General features: G+C 42.4%; 1 protein-coding gene and 1 pseudogene across 9 annotated transcripts in view; one reads left to right on the top strand and one right to left on the bottom strand.

Annotated features, from left to right (window-relative positions):
- Mob3b (MOB kinase activator 3B) overlaps window positions 1–22,220 on the bottom strand; it is a 197,044-nt gene that overhangs the window by 120,101 nt on the left and 54,723 nt on the right. The window lies entirely within an intron of this gene.
- On the top strand, window positions 19,732–20,780 carry LOC104864216 (annotated as a pseudogene).

Here is a 22,220-nt window from a genome sequence, read left to right on the forward strand (position 1 = left end):
GCCCTGTATGGACCTTGTATAGGGCAACTGAGAGTGTTGATCTGCAGAGCTGAAAAGGAAAGGAAGGGAGGAGAAAGAGGAGGGGAAAGGGAAGCAGTAGCCGTCAGGAGCTCTTGACACATAGAAGCAGAGAGAAGAGACCAAGTGGCCTCAAGGAGAAGAACACAGGAGAAAATGAGACAGACAGTGATAAGGGGAAAATGGCTTCTTTAGTTCCAGTCACATTCCAGGACACAGTTCTAATTCATCCTGAAGCTCAGCTTTGTTTCCTGACATTTGGATCCTTTTGCTTTTCCTGAATTAGTCAAATCCTTCATTTTACTTTAGCTAATGGGTGCATTCTGGGTCTTCTCAAAAATCCCCAACTAACATGTCGCTTCTACAGGGTGCTATCATTGTATTCTTAATATCATACTTTAGATAAAGTTAGCCAGTGGAACTTTCTGCGATAATGTAAAAGCTCTACATATTTGTACAATACGGCAGCCATGAGCCATATGTTCCTGCTAAGCACTTGAAAAGTAGATAGCATTATTGAGGAACTGGATTTTACATTTTATTTCATTTCAGTTAATTTAAGTAATCACACATGGCTAGTAGCTTCCAAAATGGACAGTACAACTTCAAAATCTTTGATGTTCTCCATTATTTCATTTGATACTAACAAAAATCTAGGGAAGTTTACAGTTTAGTAGTAGGTCTAGCATACCTACAGCAGGCATCATTCCCCCCTGGACTTCCAGGAGATAAAATGTCTTGCCTAACAAGGTCCTATAGCTAGCAACGGGCACAATGGATACTCAAATCTAGTTTGTAGATCCATGGTAAATGCTCATTTCACATGGCCTTGTGTAAATTCTTTAAAAATGAAGCTTTTCTACCTGTTTTTACTGCTGTCTTTCAGGAAGTTCCCTTTATCCAGAGCTGTATGTCCCCTACCTTTTATACATGTACTCCCTAAAGACTGCTAATGACTAAAGGTGAAGGCCGGGAGCTGCGGTCTTGACCTAAAGAAGAGGTAACCAACCCACTCACAGGTCAGACCCTAAAAATGTGAGCAAAGAATTGAGGCTAGATCCAGAAAAGACCACTGTGTAACCTGTTAAGAAGGAGCCGGAGCACAATCCCATTGAACTGCTTTATTCCTACCTTTATTCTCATTCAACTTTGTTTTAGTGGGTCTCAAAATTCTATGACAGATTCTTTCTAGTCAAGTTGTTTCTATTAAAGGACCAATTTTAAAAACAACTAATTTAAACAGTCACAAACACGTACACGACTAGTCAGTCCACCATAGTCTCCTTCCCTTCTAAGGATCTTATGATGCATTGTTGTCATTAACTAGTCTTTTACTATGAAATTTAAGTGGCCAATGGAGACAAGCATCCCTGAGACTGCTCCTCCTCTACCGATGAAGGCGAGGTGGCAGGCGTTGGGTAACATTCACTTAGCCTTCTGAGTTTTCTGGGCAGACTTAGTGGCCTTGCCAGCTCCAAAAGCCTTCTTGTCCACTTCCCTGATAACTGGCACAGCAACTGTCTCATATCAAAAGAGCAAAGCAACCCAGAGGAGGACAGGCAGACAAGCTCTCAACACACATGGGCTTGCCAGGAGCCGAGGCAACCATGAGAGCATCAGCAGACTTCAAGGACTTAGGACTTAGGATCACCTTCTAGCTTCTTACCAGAATGGTGATCAAGCCGTTCTTTGAGCTCATAACTTGCAAGCAATACGAGCTGTGAGGCAGGCTGACACAAGGGCAGAGCCAACACTGACTTGGCCTGGATGGTCCAAGATAGTTACCTAAGCAGTGAAACCAGCTGCCTCCCTTTGATGCATCCTTTATGCTGTTATGTCACAGGCAATGTTGCAACAAGGAGCACCTTTGACAGTCACGATACTAATGTTGAAGCCCCCACTGTCCCCAGGAAAAGGTTTACTCAGAACATCAGGGTGCCTTTCATCAGACTTTGCCTGGAGCAAAGGTGACTGCCATGCTGGATCTGAAAACACCAGTGCATTTACTCTTAAATCATTAAAGCGGAACGATACTCCTAAATTATCTCAGTTCTTACCTACAGACCCTGCTCTTTATTCAGAGCGCGGGCCATGCCACCAAGTACTTCTTCCCTTCTCTTCCTGCCTGCTCAACTCCTCCCTCTTCACCCCATCTCTTCCTAATTGGGTTCCACTGAAATACCTTTTCTAGGAGATGGTTCCTTATCCTCCTACTCACATGGCCTTGAGCATATATCTCCTGCCCTACAAAGACAGTCAGGTGGAAAAAAAATCACATGACACTACCTGAGAATGTGTGGAATCACATACCAGATACTCTGAAACATCACCTGCAAGTATGTCGCATAAAAACTGCAAATTCTAGGGAGAAGATGGGCAGTCATGAAAAGAAACAGACAAACAAACGACACAAAACAAAAAAACAAAAAACCTTTCCAAAGGCCCAGTCTGCCTGAAGAATCTTAAGAAAACTGAGGGTCTTAAACAGCATTTCCAAAATAAAAGCAAGAGCTAGAGGTTGTGAAGACAGAGACAGGATGGTGAAGACATATTTTCAACATGGACAATAGTCCCTCTGTCTCTAATGCTTGACTGCCAACACTAAAGCAGTAACAGTCCAGCAGCTGCCTCCCTATGTCTTGAGCAAAGATGATTTGTTGTTCTGTTATTCTGATAATGAGGGTACCATCAATTCCCACGCTCCTCAGAGCATGACCTTGGTACCACTAATTTTGCTATTTCCCTTTGGCCTGGAGTGTCCACTTGCAGGGACACCTCTTACTGTGACAGGCTTTCAAAAAAGGATCTGTCTGGCAGCACAGATGGCAATTATGTGAATGATACAGAATAATCACGGCAAATCCTCAAAATTCTGCAGAGATTGGTACTCAGATATTTAAAGAAATATTAAAACCTTGTTTGAAGTTTGGGGACTTTTCTTCTAGAATACTTAAAATAATAAACTTCAAGATATCAGTCTCTTGAATTGGATGGGCATTTACCAAAGACCTTAACCATATTAAAATCACCCTTTCATGTCGCCCCATCGAACAGGTTCCCCAAAGGAGAAATCATCTTTGGAGGCTTAAGTCCCTTAATCTGCTGCTCTTGGTTGCCATTTACTAAACTCTGCTATGCACCTGACTCTATGTCACCAACATTTCTAATTATTGTATGGTAGAAGTTATGGCTATTTTATAGAAAAGAAATTTGAGGTCAACTCGAAATGATTTGCCACAAATCCGAGTTAGTAGATGGTAAAGACTAAATTTTGAACCCATATCTCTCTTCCACTGTAATACACATGATGTTTTCTCCAAATTGCTGTTTTTAAATCACATAAATATTTTGTAATGTTTTCAAAGCTCCTCCACACATACGTTTCACGCTCCTCAACATAAGGCTGTATGGGAAGCCATCATCTCCACGTTACAGGCAAGCAAACAGAAGCTCTGCTCTCCTAGCATTTCATATGAACTGTTAATCATTCTGACAAGGTAGGACACAGGATGCCTCTTCTGGTGACACTTTTTCTCTTAACCTACAGTGGAGTTCTTTTGAGAAGGAGATTTGTTGTTCCAATGGACCCCTGTATTTAGTGACAATGGCAATCACGGTGAGAAAGAAAAAGGATATCATGCCACTAAATGACTGAACAAAGAGGCATCCATGTGTGTTCTGAAGAGCATCAATACTACGTTGGCACAGAGACTTAAAAGAGTTTTGAAATGAAAAATGGAACAATAAATCTACCTGACCCTACTTTCTAATCCCTACTACCCCTGCCCATTAGGGGACCTCTGCCTATAATTTATTTTGTCAGCTAATTAAATAGTGGAGTGGTGTTCATCACATGATAAAGTGGGGCTCTTGTTTAAAATGCAGGTTTTGATTCACTTGGTTTGGGGTAGCATTTCTCACAAGCTTCTGATGATGCCAAATTTACCAGTCCATGGATGATACTTCAAGGCTTGATCTAAGTAAGGGAGCTTGTTTAGTAATCAGACTCTGAGGCTTCACTGCAAACCTAGTAGCTCTAAATCTGCACTTTTACAAAATCTCAGGAGAAGTGTATGCTTTGAGAAACCCTGACTGGCTGAGTAAAGGAATGAATAAATAAACTTCCAGTTCTTGTTTTTAGGGCAGTTTGCTTCATAAACAGTCTTCAGTTGAGTGTGCATGTGTCTGGGAAAAAGAAAGATGAGAGACTCCCTGTTTTGAATAAAACTGCCCTGACAGATGGGGACAATGACCCAGTCTTTTGATCTGGAGCTATTTGGATAGCAGAGCATCCAGCCATCTAGGAGGTCCCAGCGAATATCTTTTCACAATGCCAGATGGAGAGCCGTTGCTGTTACCGCAGCCAAACACACAGGATTTTCTTGGGTTGAATAAAACGTAGCACTAATGACACAGTGGTTACTCTTCCTTGTGCAATGTTCAGAAAGAAGAGAAGAAGTCATAAGTTTTGTCCCCTGGGTAGAAATTTTCAGCAAATTCTAGTTATGAATAGTACCCATTACAATGCCGGCTCTCAGGAAACATTTGAAGTCAGTTGCACATTCAATCAATAAACATACATTAAAGACCTTTCATTTGTCAGATACAGATCTTAGCTAGGCACCGAGGACAGAGTTAATTAAATTTGCCCTGTGCAGAGTTCACGATGTGATGTCTACTTTTGAGGTGTAATGTTTTGCTTTTCATGCTACAAAGTTTAATTCAGCCACACAGATGGTCAGCTGTGCTCCCTTTTGGGCGTTACTCAGGTTAGGAATGAAAAGGACAATAAGGAAGGAGGTCATTAGAAAAACGGAAACCCAAATAAACAGCATAAAACTGACAGGCGCTCCATGTGTTCTCCATATTTTCTCCTTAAGAGATCAATTTTAGTAATAAAACAAATACTCTATAAAATAGGCCGAGAGAATTTGGCTGGGCCGCAAAGGAATGTTGATGCGGTAACCAAGCAACGCTGGCAAGGAAAGTTCTTATTTTTCTTTTCCTATTGATGTCTTCTGCCACATTAGCTGAAAAGTCAGAGTTCCTGCCAGGGATAAGGAAAAGCTGAAACAACTCTCCCACTCACTCCTCAGAAATCCATCTTATCGAGCCATGACCACCGCTCAGAAACCTGAATGGGGCAGAAGGAGAGGGACCCACGTTGATACCAGGTGGGGGAAAGGAAGTTCCAAATCTCATCCGTGGGATGGAAGCCCCTCCTGGCAGGACCAGCTGGCAGGGCAGTTCACTACAAGAAGGCCATAAAGGAGGAACGGTGTCATTGTCATCGCTGCAAAAGCAGCAGGCACAGAGCTGACTTCACCGAAGTTTGCTGCATGAATGAAGATGTTTCCCATCCCATGCAAGTGAAAACCACGTAAAGTGAAACCAAACTGGACCTCTGTCTTTAGTTGTTTGGGGATTCTGCCTCAGCCTGTGAGCTTACTGCCACCTCGCTGAGTTGGGGTGTTACTAGTTTTAGGGATCAAGCCTGCCTTCTGAGAGAACAAGACATCTGTCCATTTTCCTTTCACACAGACTGCTCCTTCTCTCTGTGCTATCTAAAACTAGCTCTTCAAAGCTGAAGAATGACAAGCCTGATTCCTAGGCCTCCCACAATGTTTTTCATCATAGGGCTAAAATTGAATAAAAGTAGGTTTAAATTTTTGTCTTAGAGAGGGGTGTATGTGTGTGTGGTGTGTTCATAAATAAAAAGAACACCATCTGACTTTCTCAGGCTTCTTTTCCAAGATGTAGCTGAGATGCTATTCCATCTGCCCTTATCACTGTTTTACTGCCTCAGCCATCAGGGACTATCTGTGCTCATAGGACAACTTCAAAATCAAACGATTCCTGAGAAGCACCAGTGCTATTTTTACCCCATCTAATGCACCTCATCAACCTGGAGCCTGATTCTTGCATCTTGTTAGGTCAGTTGAGAGAAATTTTGCTGCTTCTTTTTAACCTTCAAAAACATGCATGATTTCAGAGTTTCCAAATGTTCATATTCTACATCTAAAATTACATCACTCTGAGAAGCTCAGGCAGGAAGATTGGAAGCTGGAGCCCAGCCTGGGCAACATAGTGACTTTGTGAGATCCTCAAAAGGGGTGGGGATGTGGCTCAGTGAGAAGGTCCTGGGTCTAATCTCCCCATAAATAAAAACTAACTAACTTTTAAAGTCCAAATTGCTCATGTTATTTTTGCAAACAGATGAAGTCAGTAAGAGCAGGTACAGCCAGCCCTATGTAACCCAGTCCTATTACTTTAACTCCATCATCTTTTAGCTCTTCAATGGCCATTCAAGTTGCAGCCTCACTGTCCCATCCACCTATGTATTTAGCTAACAGTGCAAGCATTGTAGCATTAAAAGTAGAAATAAATATCCTAAACTGAAAACATCATATGCAATTCCACAGGCTTCTACAGCAGCAGCAACAGCACTAGGTCATTGCTCAGGTGTTTTTGGCAAAGATTCATAAGGATTCACCATTTCCCAGACTCAAGAAGTATCACTATTCAGTAGAAGACACTCAGTAGTGAGAAAGAATTAGAAGGGTGGAAGATAAGAAAAGGGTGGGATTTATTTGGTGTAACTTAATACATCTCATACACCCCATACAAGAAAGACAGATGTTTTAAAAATATTTCCTAAAATAAACAGAAGAATATTATTCTAAATAAAAGCTTTCTGGATTCCAGAATGGACTGGCTTAGATTGCCAGCAACGAGGAAGATGGAGACTATTTCGTCCAACCTTGGATGCGGTTGATTCAGTTTTACCACAGTTTAAAAAGTAAACTGCAGCCAGGTATGATGATATACACCTGTAATCCCAGCACTTTGGAGGCTGAAGCAGGAGGATTGCCAGAAGTTCAAGACCAGCCTGTGCTACATATGGCGTTTAACATTAGCCTGAACTACATGGCAAATGCAGTTCATTTGCCTTGTCTCAAAATAAATAAATAAATAAGGTAAAGTTATTATTATAAAGTTCGGTGGACCAATTTAATTTTTATAAAAGACATCATAATGATTTTGAAAAAGAAAAGGAAAAGAAGATGCAATTCTTCAAGTCAGTACAAACCTGCTATTTGATTTCTAGATCTTTTGACTGCTAGAAAATATTCATTTTTATGGTTTAAAACCATAAATTTGAGATTATAATGCCTGTGTCAGGTGAAATAAAAGAAATCAGGTACGGAGAGAACTCAGAGAATGCTAATTATTATAGCTGAAATAAAAAATTGAGGCAGGCCAAAATGTCTCGTTATGCTTAAATTACAGACGTATGCCAGCTGGTATGCCATCATTCAGAATATTCAGTGGGTACTGGGATAAAAGTCATGGATAATTACCATTTCTTTCTTTCTCTCTGAGACAGTATGCCAATTGTTTCTTGGAAAAGTCTTACTTTAAAGGAAAAATGTTCAAGTTGAAGGAAGTGGGTTCCTGCAACTGTCAACAGACTTATTTACCCTTAGCCATGCTAAGTGAATTTGAGACTCAGGCTGGAAAATTTTTATGCCTGGCTCTAGGGGAACTTAGATACAACATCTGGATTGATGCATGAGATCTTTGAAGGGGAACAGGGAAGCCAAAATGGGCTGGAAGACTGGAAATTGGAAAATACAGTTATAATTTTCAGAAGAGTGCAATTTTAAGCAGAGGATGGGTAAATTTGACACCAATCCCTAGCAAAATTTAGAGTTAATCAAGCCCAAAGGCTAAGAACCCAGCTTCTGCAGAGTTGCTGTGAGATTTGAAGAAGTGTGTAAGAAATGTGTAAAATATTAACACATCTGGTACTGAAAAAAGAGGTTATTGCTATCATTGTCTTCATCATTTTAATCATGTTAATGAAAGCACATAGAAGATACTTGATAAAGTGTTTATTGCTATCTTATCATCATGGTTTGAGTCACATTATGATTTGAGGTTTACTTTTTTGTTTGTTTGTTTGTTTTTTCTTTTCTTTTCTTTTCTTTTCTTTTCTTTTCTTTTCTTTTCTTTTTTTCTTTTCTTTTCTTTTCTTTTCTTTTTGTATAGGGGATTGAACTCAGGACCTTGCACTTATGAGGCATGTGGTGGAACCACTGAGCCAAATCACAGGCCCATGATTTGATTTGAGTTTTTTTGTTTTGGTTTGGTTTGGTTTTTTTGTTTTTTTGAGACAGGGTCTCACTATGTAGTTGAGACTGACCTGGAACTCACTATGTAGCCCAGGCTGGTCTCAAACTCACAGCGATCCTCCTGCCTCAGCCTCCCAGTGCTGGGATTACAGGTCTGCGCCACCAGGCCTGGCTGATCTGCATTTTAATAGAAAGATTCTTGAGAAACCAGCCACCAGAATCAATACTAGGATGCTTAAAATTCCATTCAACCTCATTGGCTAATATTAACAGTAACAACTGACACTTATTGAACACTTACTATTTATTTTAATTTCCACAGCTGTTTGCATAGGTATTTTTACCGTCTCTATTTTATGCTTAAGGAAACCGAGAAAGAGTGACATTAAAATTTTGTTAGGTCATGGAACCAGTAAGTAGCCAGCCAGGCTGAGTCCAAACCTTCTAACACTGCCATTATGTAGAGTTGGGTGGTTCAAAAATGAAGACCAAAGGAAACTCTGGTACATATCTAAGCAAACCAAGGAAGGATATGGAAAAAACATACACATAGTCCCACGTACTTTGTCAGGTGCTATCCAGGACACATTTACTTCTCAAGCTCTTGGGGTCTGGAGTCAGATTTGAATTCAAATTCTGATGACTTTAATTGGCTCTGTCTTTGGACAAGACACCCTGTACGAAACTCAAGTTTTGTCCTCTTTAAAACTAGTGGTGCTTAGCTCTCAAGGTAAGTGTATTAAAAGAGATATTTCCTGTGAACACATTTCCTTCATGGAAACAGACTATGTGGGCAGCACAGTGACAACTATAAAGGGAATTACAATTTTTACTACCAGGAATGATACAAGTAATAGAAGATGATTTAATTAAGTGCACATGTGGGTTTTTGAGTAAGAGACAGGAGAGGGGTGCAGGGTAGCAGTGGAAGCAGAGTTTACAAGTATGTATTTGATTTAATTTTATTTCACACCTCTTGTTTTAGTTGGGAATGATTCAGGAGGTAAAGCAGATAGCATCATTAATTATTTGTTTCCGTTTATCTCAGGTTTATCTGCTTTCTACCTGTTTCCATCTGGACAGTTTGCAAAGCTCATGAGTAGACGCTTATCATTTGTGTGCTGTCTCTGGAGAATTTTTAGAGATAAAACCTTGATCCTCCTGCAGGATCTTTGTATTCTGATAACAAGTGTAACTTTGCAAAGAGTTTAGAGTTGTTCCTGTTATTAGAATTCAGAAATCACACCAGCTCTCTAACCCAATGTGTTATGTTAAATGTAGATCATTTTAAAATTTAGTATCAGAAGATTTGATGTTCTGCTCTGAAAAATGTTTGAAGGATTGGAATAAGGACATGAGGGATGTAATTTGCGCTGCAATACCCAAATTTATGAAATAAATCATATGCCTTGGATTTTATTACATGCCAAAATACTAGAACTCCCTCACAATATTAGCCTAAATGAGTTATAAATGTTGACAAAAACTGACTCATTATCAGTTCACTAAGATTACTATTACATTACTTCCTTTTACTTAAGAATTAGAATTCTACCCAAATTAAACAAGAAGAAAGCGTTTAGTTTCTTTCTTTCCTCTTATCCAGGGCTCCCACCACCACCCTATACTATACCCTCTCCTGCCTTGTCTCTTACCCAAAAGCTAGTCCCCTTGTCCCCTCACAGTCTGTACACAATCCAATACCATGTCTTGGTTTTCCTCAAGTGCTGACCCTGCTACCCACTCTGCATGGGCGGGGAAAGGTTTAGGGAAAGATCTTCGATGATAAGAATTTACAGCAGAAAGAACTCTTTAAAAAAATCACTTGGTTCAACCCCTTAATGTGTCAGTAACAAAAACAAACACCAAATGTCCAGGAGAGTGAAATGAATTTTTACAGGCCCAGTTAGGACAGACAGACCTGGAACTGAAAGCGAAGCCTCCTCTCTGAAGTCAGTTTTTCACTGTGCCGCAAGGACCTCTGAGACACTTAAACGAGCCAGATGCTTCACTGTTCTTCAAAAATCACCTTACTTATCTTTCATGAGGGTGGGTATGAAGGCAGCTAGGCAAGTGGGCAGGTAGGTAAGTATTTTTCAGCCCGGAGTGGTTAAGCCTTTTTAAAGCAATGTAGCTCCCCCTACCACATGAAGTCTCATACGGGGCACAGTTATATAAAACTTACCTCGTATATTTGAAGCAGGGAGATTCTCTCCCTCCCAACAGTTACTCGAACACCTCTGAGAACCTGTGGGTGTGGCTTTATCTTCAGAGGACTCACCAGACCCATGGTGCCTGCAGGTCTCGTCAGTGACTCCTCTGCTCTGGCCCTTTCCTTTGCAAGTAGCCTGCCGAGATCCCCAGTCTTCAAGGCCCAGGCAGCTGCCACCTCCTCCCCTGACCTCTCCTGGCCACACTGTGAGGAAACGGCTCCTGGAGCTCCAGAGTTGTGCATCTATAACTCTTCTTTACTCCAGAGTCCGTGCCTCACCCTCCACTTCCGGCTCTTCTCCGATCAGGGCCCACACATCCGTCAGCCCTACAGCTATTAAAGCAGTTCATGCAGAAGCTGCCCCTGCGGTGGAAGTCCAGCCCTCCCCTTCCCTGCTGTCCTGCCCCTTCCCTAATTCGCTTTTGTTTCTGCTCACTCAAACTGTGCTCATTTTGAACCCTTGCCCCCAGAACATGTTCATGGGTTTGAATGATTTGACTCTATTCTTACTGCTCCTTTTTTCTTTTTTTTTTTTCACTTTTCTCTTCTTCATCTCTGGGGACTCTAATAGAATATGATGGCTGCTGAATTTTTAAAAAATACAGCCTGGACCACCCCAAACCAGGTTTTCGGTAGGGACCCGCTAAAGTTGGGGGGGGGGTTTAAAGTGTAGACCCCTGGTCCCACGGCTCAGCTTAGGATGAGGATACACTGGCGTTTAAGAACTCTCTAAACAAGGGATTCTGATGTACAAGGCACAGCATACACAGGCATCCCTGAGCCCAAAGTCATCCACCCCAGGGAACGGGCAGCATGAAATGTGATCATCTGAAGAGCTGAATTTCCAGCATTAGGAAAGACAGGAAGAGCCCCTGCGGAGAAGGAGGACTAATCTGAACCACACCAGGATGGGAATGAGACCCTTCCCCTGGCAAGCATATCTGCTTCACGGCTCACCCCACGGAGAGGCTAGCTCAGGTGGTCCCGGAGCTATGCAGACTGGTGGTCCGGAGTGGACAGGACTGCCAGGGTCTGACTCCCATCCCTACCGTTTCCACAGCTGCCGAGATACAGCTGACTTTATCACACACTAAACTTCGCTTTCTTCTTCTATAAAATGAAAACAATAAAATTATCTCATGATGCTAAGAGTTCAATGACATTACCCAAATAAAGCACGTGACATACTACTGGGCGCAAGGTAGGTAGGTAGTAAGGAGCATGAGCTTTAATTCTTACCATTAACATAATGATTTCTTGAACTTATACGTGTGTCCCTCCTTTTGTCAGTGAATTCTTCAAAAACTTATCCCATAGGCTTCCTCCTTCCCTTCCTCAACAAACAGTCCTGGTGGATTATACCTTGAAGGACCGTGGAAGTGATCAAATGAGACTGAGGGTGAAAAGGTGATCGGCAGAGCTGGCCATTGCCGGCTCCCAGTAATCACAGTGATTATGGAAGAAGCTGACCCTCCTTGACCCGTCCAGGGAGAGAGGAACAGCAGAAAAACATGCTGGCAGATCCCTCCAGCCACCAAGCAGACCGGCGGGAGCCAGGGTCAGAACACGGCCTCAGGAACTGTGTGAATATCTGGCATGAAAGCTCGAATTGACCAGACACTTAAACCCATTATTTTTATGTCAGGAATTCAAGTTCTCTCACCACAGCATCAGTAAAATTCATCCTGAGTCAAGAGGTGCTTTTTAAATACCAAACATCTTAATTCTGACTTTCTTATGTAATCCCAATGTGTAAATGTGCCAAAACATGTTAAAAATAGAAGGAACCAAAAATCAAAGAGAAAAACTCTTAGTTTCTAAACCAACTTGCAGAAGGAAAGTTTCCTCCCAAAAGTGTCATTTCAGGGTGTTCTTCATTTGTTTAGGAGAATTGTTTTTGTTTTTCCTGCTTATTCTTTGGATGGTTTTGCTTGGGGTTTTTTTTCACACTATTTTTAAATGACAAGTAAGGTTGTTACTACTCTGCTTAAAACAACTAAAGCAACAGGAGGGCAAAGAAAGCCCGCAGAAGGGTCCCAAGGATTCAGGAACTTCTGCTAGAGGAAGTGTCTGCTCAGGCAAAGCCACCTACAACAGGGACTCCAGGCACAGCTCCGAGCCAAATCCCTGTGGCGAGGGCTTTATTTTTGGTTCAAGCATAGTCCAGGAAGCCAATTCCACTGACTTCGCTTTCATTTATGATTCTACATTCATCAGTGTGCTGTGATGAGTTGACTTCCGTTAGAGAGTTTCTCTGTTTGTTTTAAGAAGAGGAAAGACAGAAGCACAAAGTCATTATTCCTAGGAAAATAGCATCTGCCCAGGAAAAGATCAAAACAGGTGTTTGGTAAAGCTCCTACTCTATTCTCTTTAAACTGTAGGGTTTTCAAAAGCAATTTTCTAAATTTAAACAGTGTTTGATTCTATGTAAGTGCCAGATGACTCAAGCTCATTTTGAAAAAATATGGTGTAGGATCCTATAAAAGCTGATAACCATAAACATTTCTTCCACCTAGTTTAGTCCAAAAAAAATAAAATTCAAAGGCTTAGTACAAGGGAAGGCTGAAAAATACAGAGTTCTACAAAGACAAGTAAAATTGTCATTATTACACACACAAAAAAAGCATCTAAAATCCGTTTAAGTACATCTCAAATGCAGATCTTCATGTAATCCACAAGGTAGAAATCATTTGCCAACATTTATATTTTAAATCCCAGGTAGTTATTCCCAGACTCTAGAGATTTTAAGTGATTGTACAATGAATTGGTCCTAATTCCCTCTCCTCTAATTTGCCCTAACCTGAGTGGCTTCTAGAAAAAGACAAAAACTGACAGACCAAGGAAGTATGGCCAAGGAGCCCTGATTTATTTCAGCTTTGAAAAGCCACTACATTGGATTCTCATTTCTGCAGGGAATGCCAACCACACGAATGAGATTGCTGTCCTGAATAAAGTACACATTTTTCTCATCTAGCACAGTAATCTTGTGAAATGTGAGCCCAACCTACCCAGGCATCTGAGGAAGGCTGGAGAGGGGAGAGTGGGGTCATGGTGGGTCATGAAGGAGTCACTCCAGGTTTGCAGAGCTCTACTCCCAGAGCACCTGGCTACCAGGGAGGTGTGGATGTGAAGGAGGCAGGGTCCTGGCTGTCAGAGTGTCCAGTCAGGGGCAACTTTCCAAACCAGGATTACGGAAGAGACCAAACTGCTGCCTTGAGGGCCAGCTTTTAACTAATCCACACGAGAAAAGGTCACATGGCCCTTGAAAGGAGTATAAGGGACCTGAAATTGGAAAGCAGAGGCAGAATGTGGGGGACATTCCAGCTCATCTGCACGTAAAGGCTGTAGCGATGACCCAGCCCAACCACATCCCAGCTACTCCCCAACCCGGCCCTGCTCATGATAGTGGGGAAGAAGACACTCTAGAATTCTTCTGAGAGGCTGCCAAGACAGTAAACTTTCAACTGGGACACCTAAGGTAACAGCAGGCACACTGCTATGGACTGAATAACTGTGCCCCCCAAATTTATATACTGAGTCCCAGTGTGGCAGCATTTGGAGATGGGGCCTCTGGGAAGTAATTAGGTCACAAGGTCTCCACTTTCATTAGTGGGCTAGCTCCCTTATACAAAGGATCCTCCAGGGCTCTCTTCAAGGGGGCCCACACTAGAATTTAACCATGTTGGCAACCTGATCTTAGATATCTAAGTCCAGAACTGTGAGAAATAAGCTTCTGCTGTTTACAAGCCACTCGATTTATAGTATACCTGAAACACCAATTGCTTCATTTTTAAAACAGTTAAGGTTTAGTACGCATTTACTTTTATAAAGAGAGAACTCAAATCACTCAAGAAGGAGATAAAATATGCTTTTATATAATTTACATTGCCTTCAACCATATCCTAATAAACATAAAAGGATAATTTTGTGTAAAGGAGTTGTCTGACTAATGAGGAAATAAACATATATCCCATGATTCTATGTCCTGCCAAAAGCTTCTGAGCTCTAAGGATCCAGAAGAAATGATTCACATGGAGTTTCCTTAGACATCATGGGCCCAAGGTGACTCCCTACACCAGCTATGATTTTTTTCATCTGTCTCATCAAATCTGGCTGAATAAACTTTACTCAAACCAGGAAACAAGTAAAGGCAATAATATTTTTTATGGCACAATGCAGGTCATCATAACCTAGAACAGTTACCATGGTGGCAGGGATAGCATGTTCCTGCTAGTTCAACCCTTGGTACCAGTTCTGCTATAAAATAGCTATGTCCTGTTCTAGGAAGTTTTGGATGGCTGAGAAAAAGGAAGCTGGGAAGGGAAGAAAGATTCATGACAAAATCTGGCAAAGGCTCAAGGATCTACAACCTTTCCCTCTCAGGCAATAGTAAATAGTCACATCAAAATCGTCTGAAATCTGGAGTGACACTTTTGAAAAGAAATCTGGTATTATATATCAAATCTTCATATATACATTCCATTTTGCTCAGCAAACCCACATATAATAATCAATCAAATTATCGTGGCAGGCAAATTTCTAAGACGAATCCCAAATGGAACTGCTTGCTGTTACCCATGACCTTATATAATCCTTTCCTTCGAGTGAGGGCTGGGCCTAATGACTTAGCTGTAGTGAGCACAGTACAGCAAAGGAGATAAGAAACACTTCTGAAATTAATTTATAAAAGACCAACTCCCATCTTGCTCGAATACTCTCTCTCTCTCTCACTCTCTCTCTTGCTTTCTCCTTTGATGAAGGGAAGTGCCATGTTGTGAACTTTCCTACTGAGATCCCCACATGGCAAAAAACTCAAAATGGATTCTATTTAATGGCCAGTGAGGAACAAAGGCCCTTAGGCCAGCAGCCCACCAAGAGCTGAATGCCACCCACAACCAATGAGGCAGCTCAGAAGGTGGTCCTTCCCAGTGGAGCCTTGGGGTAACTGCTGCTTCATCCTGTTAGAGATCAGCTTAGCTCTGCTCTCACTCCGACCCACAGCAACTTGGAAATAATTAATAGATGTTGCTTACAAGCCACTAAGCTGGGAGGGTGGGTATTTTGTTACGCAGCAACAGAAAAATAATGTGGCTATGTAGGCATCATTATGGACAATCACACATACACAAAAAGAGAAACAATGGAAAAGCCTCATTCAGAGGGAACTAGCTCCAGAGTGGTACCTCCATACAAGAAATATGAGGCATCTTCTAAAATACTATCAGGTCACTACAGCTATACGAAAGGGAACAAAATCCGTGGGAATGAAAAAGCAAGTTGCAAAACACATGACTTGTAAAACATGGCAGACTCCTCCACTTCCAGTCCTGTAAACTCCTGTAAACACCTAGTGTTCCTATTTTAGAAAATAGCAATTCTAGTTGCTCAATCCTAATATATGCATTCTTGACTCTTCTCTCCCTCACACTGCTCTTCCAAACCTTCTGTCAATTATGTAATTTACATTTAATTAATTAATTTGGCACTAGGATTGAACACAGGACATTTGCACTGAGCTACATTGAGGGCTTTTTTTATTTTCTATTTTTTTAGTGTGACAGAAAGTCTTTCTAAGTCATTAAATTATCCAGCTGGGCTTAAACATGGAATCCCCAGCCTCAGCCTCCTAGGGTGCTGGGATTCCACACGTACGACACCATGCCCAGCTGTATAGTTTACTTTTAAATTGCCAGCACGTCCCACACTTCTCACCACCTCTGCAGCAACTACTGTCATCCAAGCCACCAACCTCTCTTTCTTTACATGGACCTGGCTGCCCATGGACCTGGCTGGTGACTCTGCTTTCACTGTTTTCCCTCTTTTATACAACTACTTCCACAAAGTAGGATACTTTCAACGTATAAGTGAAGCCAGGAGCAGTGTAATCTCAGTACTCTGGGAGGCTGAGGTAGGAAGATTGCAATTTTGAGCCCAACCTGGGCAATTCAGTGACTTAGTGAGACCCTAGCACAGAATAGTAAATAAATTTAAAAATTAAAAAAACTGAGGATGGAGCTCTTATGTTCAACACCTAGTACTACAAAAGGTAGATGGGTGATTGTGTGTGCGTGTATGTGTGCACGCATGTGTGTGTGTGTGTATGTGTGTGAGAAATCAGTCCACTGCCCTTTCTAAACTTGGTGAAGGTTTCTTATCACACTCAGAATAAAAACCAATGCCGATGTCACAGAGCCATGATCTACAGACCTGGCCCCGTGATCCGCATACCTATCTTCCCTCTACAAGTCTCCCCTCACCTGTCTGTTCCAACCATACTGGCCTTTCTTAATGTTTCTCCAACAAACAAAGTCTAAAAGCACTTTAATGCAATATTAGTTTGCTATGGCTACCTTAACAGACTATACACAACTTAGTGTGCTGTCTCAAACAGAGGCGAGAAATGTGAAATCAAATTGTTGGCAGGGCCACGCTCCCCCTGAAGGTGCCAAAGGAGGGTCTGGCCCAGGCTCTCTTCTTGCTTCTATAGGTTTTCCTGCAATCTTCATTGTTTCTTGCCTTGGAGACTCATCCCACCTCTACCTGCATCTTCTCTGGTGTTTGCCTGTGTTTAAATACTTATCTAAATTTTACCTCTTACGAAGACAGCAGTCATTCTGGATTAAGGGCCCAGCCTCCTCTATGACCATCCCTTGATGAATATGCCCATAAGGACTCTTTCCAAACAAGGTCACACTCAGGGATCACAGTGATTAGGGCTTTAACCTGTGGGTTTCTGGTAGGGAGCACAGTTCAACCCATAAAAAGCGCCTCTGAAACTCCTAGAAAGAGAAACTTTTACTTAGTGAGGCTGCCATGAGAATGTGCCATTGGACATCCAATATATAAGGAACGCAGGTGTCAAGGAGTTGCAGGATGTGATAAAAAATCCAGAAATGCTTACATTTTTTAAAATGTATCACAGCAAAAGACACTTTGCATGCATCCCCCTCAAAATATTCTCCTTCACTTCAAACACACATCCCATTGATCTTGCCACTTTCTACAGCAGTTCTGGAAGTGTTCTTTTGTGAATGTCTTTAAAGGGTGTGATTAAAAAATATATATTGTGAGGGGCCAGGGGTGTAGCTCAGTGGCACAGTGCACACCTGGCAAGTGTGAGGTCCTGAGTTCTATCCTTGGTACTAAAAAGACATATATAGATATATCTCCTGCCACTAAATACCATCCAACTTGTAACCAACATTATAGTGTGTCTTCATCCACCTTATTCAGCACCTCTAGTACTGCGTGACTTCTGGCTCTTTCCCAACGTCAAAATGACCATGAAAGATAAATGTTTTGAATCTGTTCAGGACATCAAGGCAGCCATGACAGCATAACTAAAGATATTCATGGATGAAAACTTCCAGAACTGCTTCAAGTAGTAGCAGGAATGATGGAGTAAGAGTGTTCACAGTATGGGTGGTGATTTGAGGGGGATTAATGGCAATGTGTCTTTCACAGTAATAATTTTAAGCATTCCCTGTATATTTTGATCACACCTCGCATAGCTGTTATGGTTTGAAATTCTCTGAATTTGTGCTGAAGCCATGCTTCCCACAGCCTACTCCTATTTAGTGCTTGAGCATGGCAGGTACTAGGCAATCCTGTTCCTGGAAGGTGAAACCTCACCTGACAGGCGGCTTTAATTCAAAGACTCCCCAACAGCTTGTCAAACTCTTAGAGTGACTCAGCACTCTAGATACTTCCACACCATCGGCCCTCCCTTTTTCACTTGGACTCACTCTTACATGACAATTTGATGCGCTTCCCAGGGGCTCATCAGCTCCCTCCCGCTTCTCCACTGCAGACAAAGTAGATACTTCCACACCATGACAATTTGATGCGCTTCCCAGGGGCTCATCAGCTCCCTCCCGCTTCTCCACTGCAGACAAACAGAGCCCTCAGAAGGACTCTGCGCTTGGTAGAATTCTCTGCTGGAGCCGTGTTGAAATTCCTAATATGTGAACTTGTGATAAAGAGACCTTACATTTTCATTCTGCACTGCTTGCTCGTCTTTCTCACAGGAATTGCCTTAACAAAATCCTGTCTTGGTGTCTGCTCCTTGCAGTATCCAAAGTGACATCCCAGAAGTCAACGTGACTCTTCAGTCCTTCGTGGAAGGTCCTGATCAAGGGTCCTTTGCCATCTGAATAAAGCACACTCATCCCAGTTGGTCCCTCTCTCTCCTATTATCCTGCCTAATGTTTCTTTATAGCTCCATCTGATTTTACTGCATTTTTCTTAATTGTCTGTATTTTGAGAATGTCAACTATCTAGGGGCAAAGACTTCATAATGCTTAGCGTTGTGCCCTACCATCTATACAGCAAAGGCAGAAACATGACTGGTAGACAATAAAGAGGGTGCATGCACTAATTTATAAAGAAATACATATCACACTGAATTCACTCAGATCTCCCTTCAGTTACAAACCCATATAAAGCAGTGTGTTCATCATGAGAATGTAGCTCATGGACCTATAAAGCTCAACTGTTCTTTTTAATATAGACTAGAAATGAAGAAACAATCGAAAGCCATAGGCAGGACAGCAAATGGGGCAATCACCAAGAGGTGGGGTAAACCTATGACAGCTGCTTAGGGGCCTAGACTAGACTGGGATCTTCATACCCAGATCGGCACAGGTGACACGGTCCCGAGCTTGGGCAAGGTGAGACAGTGGTGTGACACCCTGCATCAAGACGGTCTGGCAAACCTCCCTTGACTCCTGCAAATCTCCCTCAGCATGGAACTATACTCTGTCCCCAGCAGCTCAGGAAACGGGCAACTAAATCTGCATCATGTCCCTGTCTCAGAACAAACACAAAGCATCTAAAGAAAAAGTGCGTTACCCAAATTTACATTTAGATTGGGCAAGAAAGCTGGAACAATAAATTACCATAAAAATGTTCCCAGAATCAGGGAGACCCCTATAGAAGCAAACCCGTAGCTCCACAGAAATATTTTCATAATTCAGGACTCACAAGACTCCCTCAGAATAAACATCGCTTGCTGAACAACCAAACCAGTCAGAAAGAGAAGTCCCATACACACCTACAGAACAATGAGCACCTGCAAGAACTGAAGGTAAGAGGAAAACTCTCTGGGGTCTGTAAACTAATGATGTTCCACAGGATTTGTTAAAGTGAAAAGAGGGACAGACGAGCAGAGGGAGCAGCAGGAGCCTGCGCCCTATTGCTCTGCCCTATTGCTCTGCCCTACTGCTCTGCCCAGGCCTCCCGCCCTTCACCTTCTCTCCTGCCCGCCTCTTCCCCCTCAGGCGCCTTGAGCCTGCAGTTTTTGGCCTTGACTCCCACCAGTGACCAAAGACTTGACCACTCAAAGTCCAGCTCCCCATAATATTTGACATGGAGACCAGTGTGATGGAAGGTGGATTAAATGTCACTCTCACCATCAGGCTACTTACGCATGGAAAGGAAGTTGGCAGTATCATCGGGAAAAAAAGTTAAGAAGATCCACGAGGAGAGTGGCTCAAGTATCAACATCTCAGAAGGGAATCATCCTGAGCGAATCATCACTTTGGCTGGACCCACTAATGCCATCTTCAAAGCCTTTGCTATGATCACTGACAAACCGGAAGAGGACATCAGCAGCTCGATGACCAATAGCACAGCTGCCAGTAGACCCCCGGGCACAGTGAGGATGAGGGTCCCTGCTAGTCAGTGTGGCTCTCTCATTGGAAAAGGTGGTTGTAAGATCCAAGAAATACGAGCATACAGGGGCTCAGGTTCAAGTGGTGGGGCATATGCTCCCCAACTCAACTGAGCGGTCCGTCACTACTGCTGGCATCCCGCAATTCATCACTGAGTGTGTCAAACAGATATGAGTGGTTCTGTTGGAATCCGCCCACCCAGGGCGTGACCGTCCCATACCAAGCCATGGAGTTCTCCAGTTATCTTTGCACGTGGTCAGAACAGGTACAGCACAGGCAGTGACAGTGCAGCTTTCCCCACACCGCCCCATGTGCCTCAACCCTGACCTGGAGGGACCACCTCTAGAGGCCTGTACCACTCAAGGACAGTAAGCCATTCCACAGCCAGCTTTGACCAAGCCACACCAGCTGGCAATGCAACAGTCTCATTTTCCCATGACGCATGGCAACACCAGATTTAGTGCAGGGTTGGAGATTCAGTGCAGTGCTCAGACTGCTTCTCATGAACTCCCTGTTCCAAACGCTTTGATTAGCTGCATAACCGGCCATGAAGGCGCCAAAATCAATGAGATCAGTCAGGCGTCTGGGGCGCAGATCAAAACTGCCAACCCAGTGGAAGGATCTACTGATAGGCAGGTTACCATCACTGGATCTGCTGCGAGCATTAGCCTTGCTCAATATCTAATCAATGTCAGTTTAGAAGACGCTAAACCCTCCTCCCGGGCAGCCAGTCACGATCCCTGATCCCCTCAGCATCAACCTCTCTCCACCCTCCACCCTTTCTTCTTCCTCCTCCACCACCACCCTGCTCACCACAGCAGGGACCTCCGACTCACCCTCCAGCCTCCCCAACCTTCTTCCGACTGCCCCTTGTGTCTCCAGTCGGCTTGGCGTGAAACCCACCCCTCTCCTGGCTCTAAATGTTGGGTCTGCTACTAAGGGAACCGGGGTTTCGCCTACTGCCGCCACCACTTCTGTGGTGCCAACTAACAAAACGAAAAGCAAGAAACAGATTCTCCCCCTACTGAGTGCTATCTTGAGGCACATCTTCAAGAGTTGCTGGCTCATTTTGTTTTCCTTTGTTAATACTGGTGAGAACCAAACTATTGTGAGCTTCTAACTGGTTTCTTTTTACTACTAGGGGTAAAAATGCATGGAGGTAGGGGGCAATGGTAAACCTTTGTTTAGGTTTGGGCCATTTCAGCTCAGTGCCTGCTTGAGTCTTACTTGTTGAATTCTTTATCTAGAGCCACAGTTCTTGATCTTTTTTCTCATTCTGTTACCTTTTTTTTTTTTTGTAGCATTATTCTGCCTTGCAATAGAACAATGTGTTAGGCCCTGGGTTAATGAATAAATAAAAGCTTCCCCAATTGGGGGGCGGGGGAGTGAAAAGGGGGAAAAATAATGAAAGAGCCGTCTTCTATGAAAAAGAGTAGATTTGAAAAGAAAAGAGAATTCTTAATAATGAAAGATACAATGTTAAGTTGTATAGCAGATATAGCTAAAAATTAGAATATGAAAGATGGATCTGAAGAAAGTATTCTGACTGTAGCAGAGAGACAAAAAGAAAAATGCGAAAGAGTGATCATGGAGGTTAAACTGATAAATCAAAACATACTTAAATGGAGTTCTAGGAGGAAGGTGTAGGAGGCTGTGAAAGTAGCAATACTGAAATTATAAAGGCTGAGAATTTAGCAGAATTATAATAATATGTGTGTTCTTCTGTTAGAAAATTACAAGTCCCTCACAGAATTTAAAAGAAAACATGTACATACACACACACACACACACACACACACACACGAACCCATGCAACATCAAAGCCAAAGTGAAAGGGATAAAAACAACCAGAAAGAGATAAATTACCAATCTGATAATGGCAGTTAGATTAGCCACAAACCTGTCAACAACCACATAGAGGTCAGAGGATAAAACAATAACATTATTCAAACTGATGTTAGAACATAATTGTCAAGCCAAGATTCTACAGACTAACTAAATTAGTGTTCAAAAATGGTGGTGAGGGGATCCAGGATTTGGCTCAGTGGTTTCACTGCCTGCCTTGCAAGCACAAGGGCCTGAGTTTGATCCCCAGTATCACACACACAAAAAAAATGGTGGTGAAATAAAAATGTGCAAAAAAAATACTATGCTCTGAAAAAATATTAAATATTAATATTTTCA

This window comes from Fukomys damarensis, unplaced genomic scaffold, assembly GCF_012274545.1.
Source record: "Fukomys damarensis isolate Sample0158 unplaced genomic scaffold, DMR_v1.0_HiC HiC_scaffold_36, whole genome shotgun sequence".
Classification (NCBI taxonomy): domain Eukaryota; kingdom Metazoa; phylum Chordata; class Mammalia; order Rodentia; family Bathyergidae; genus Fukomys; species Fukomys damarensis.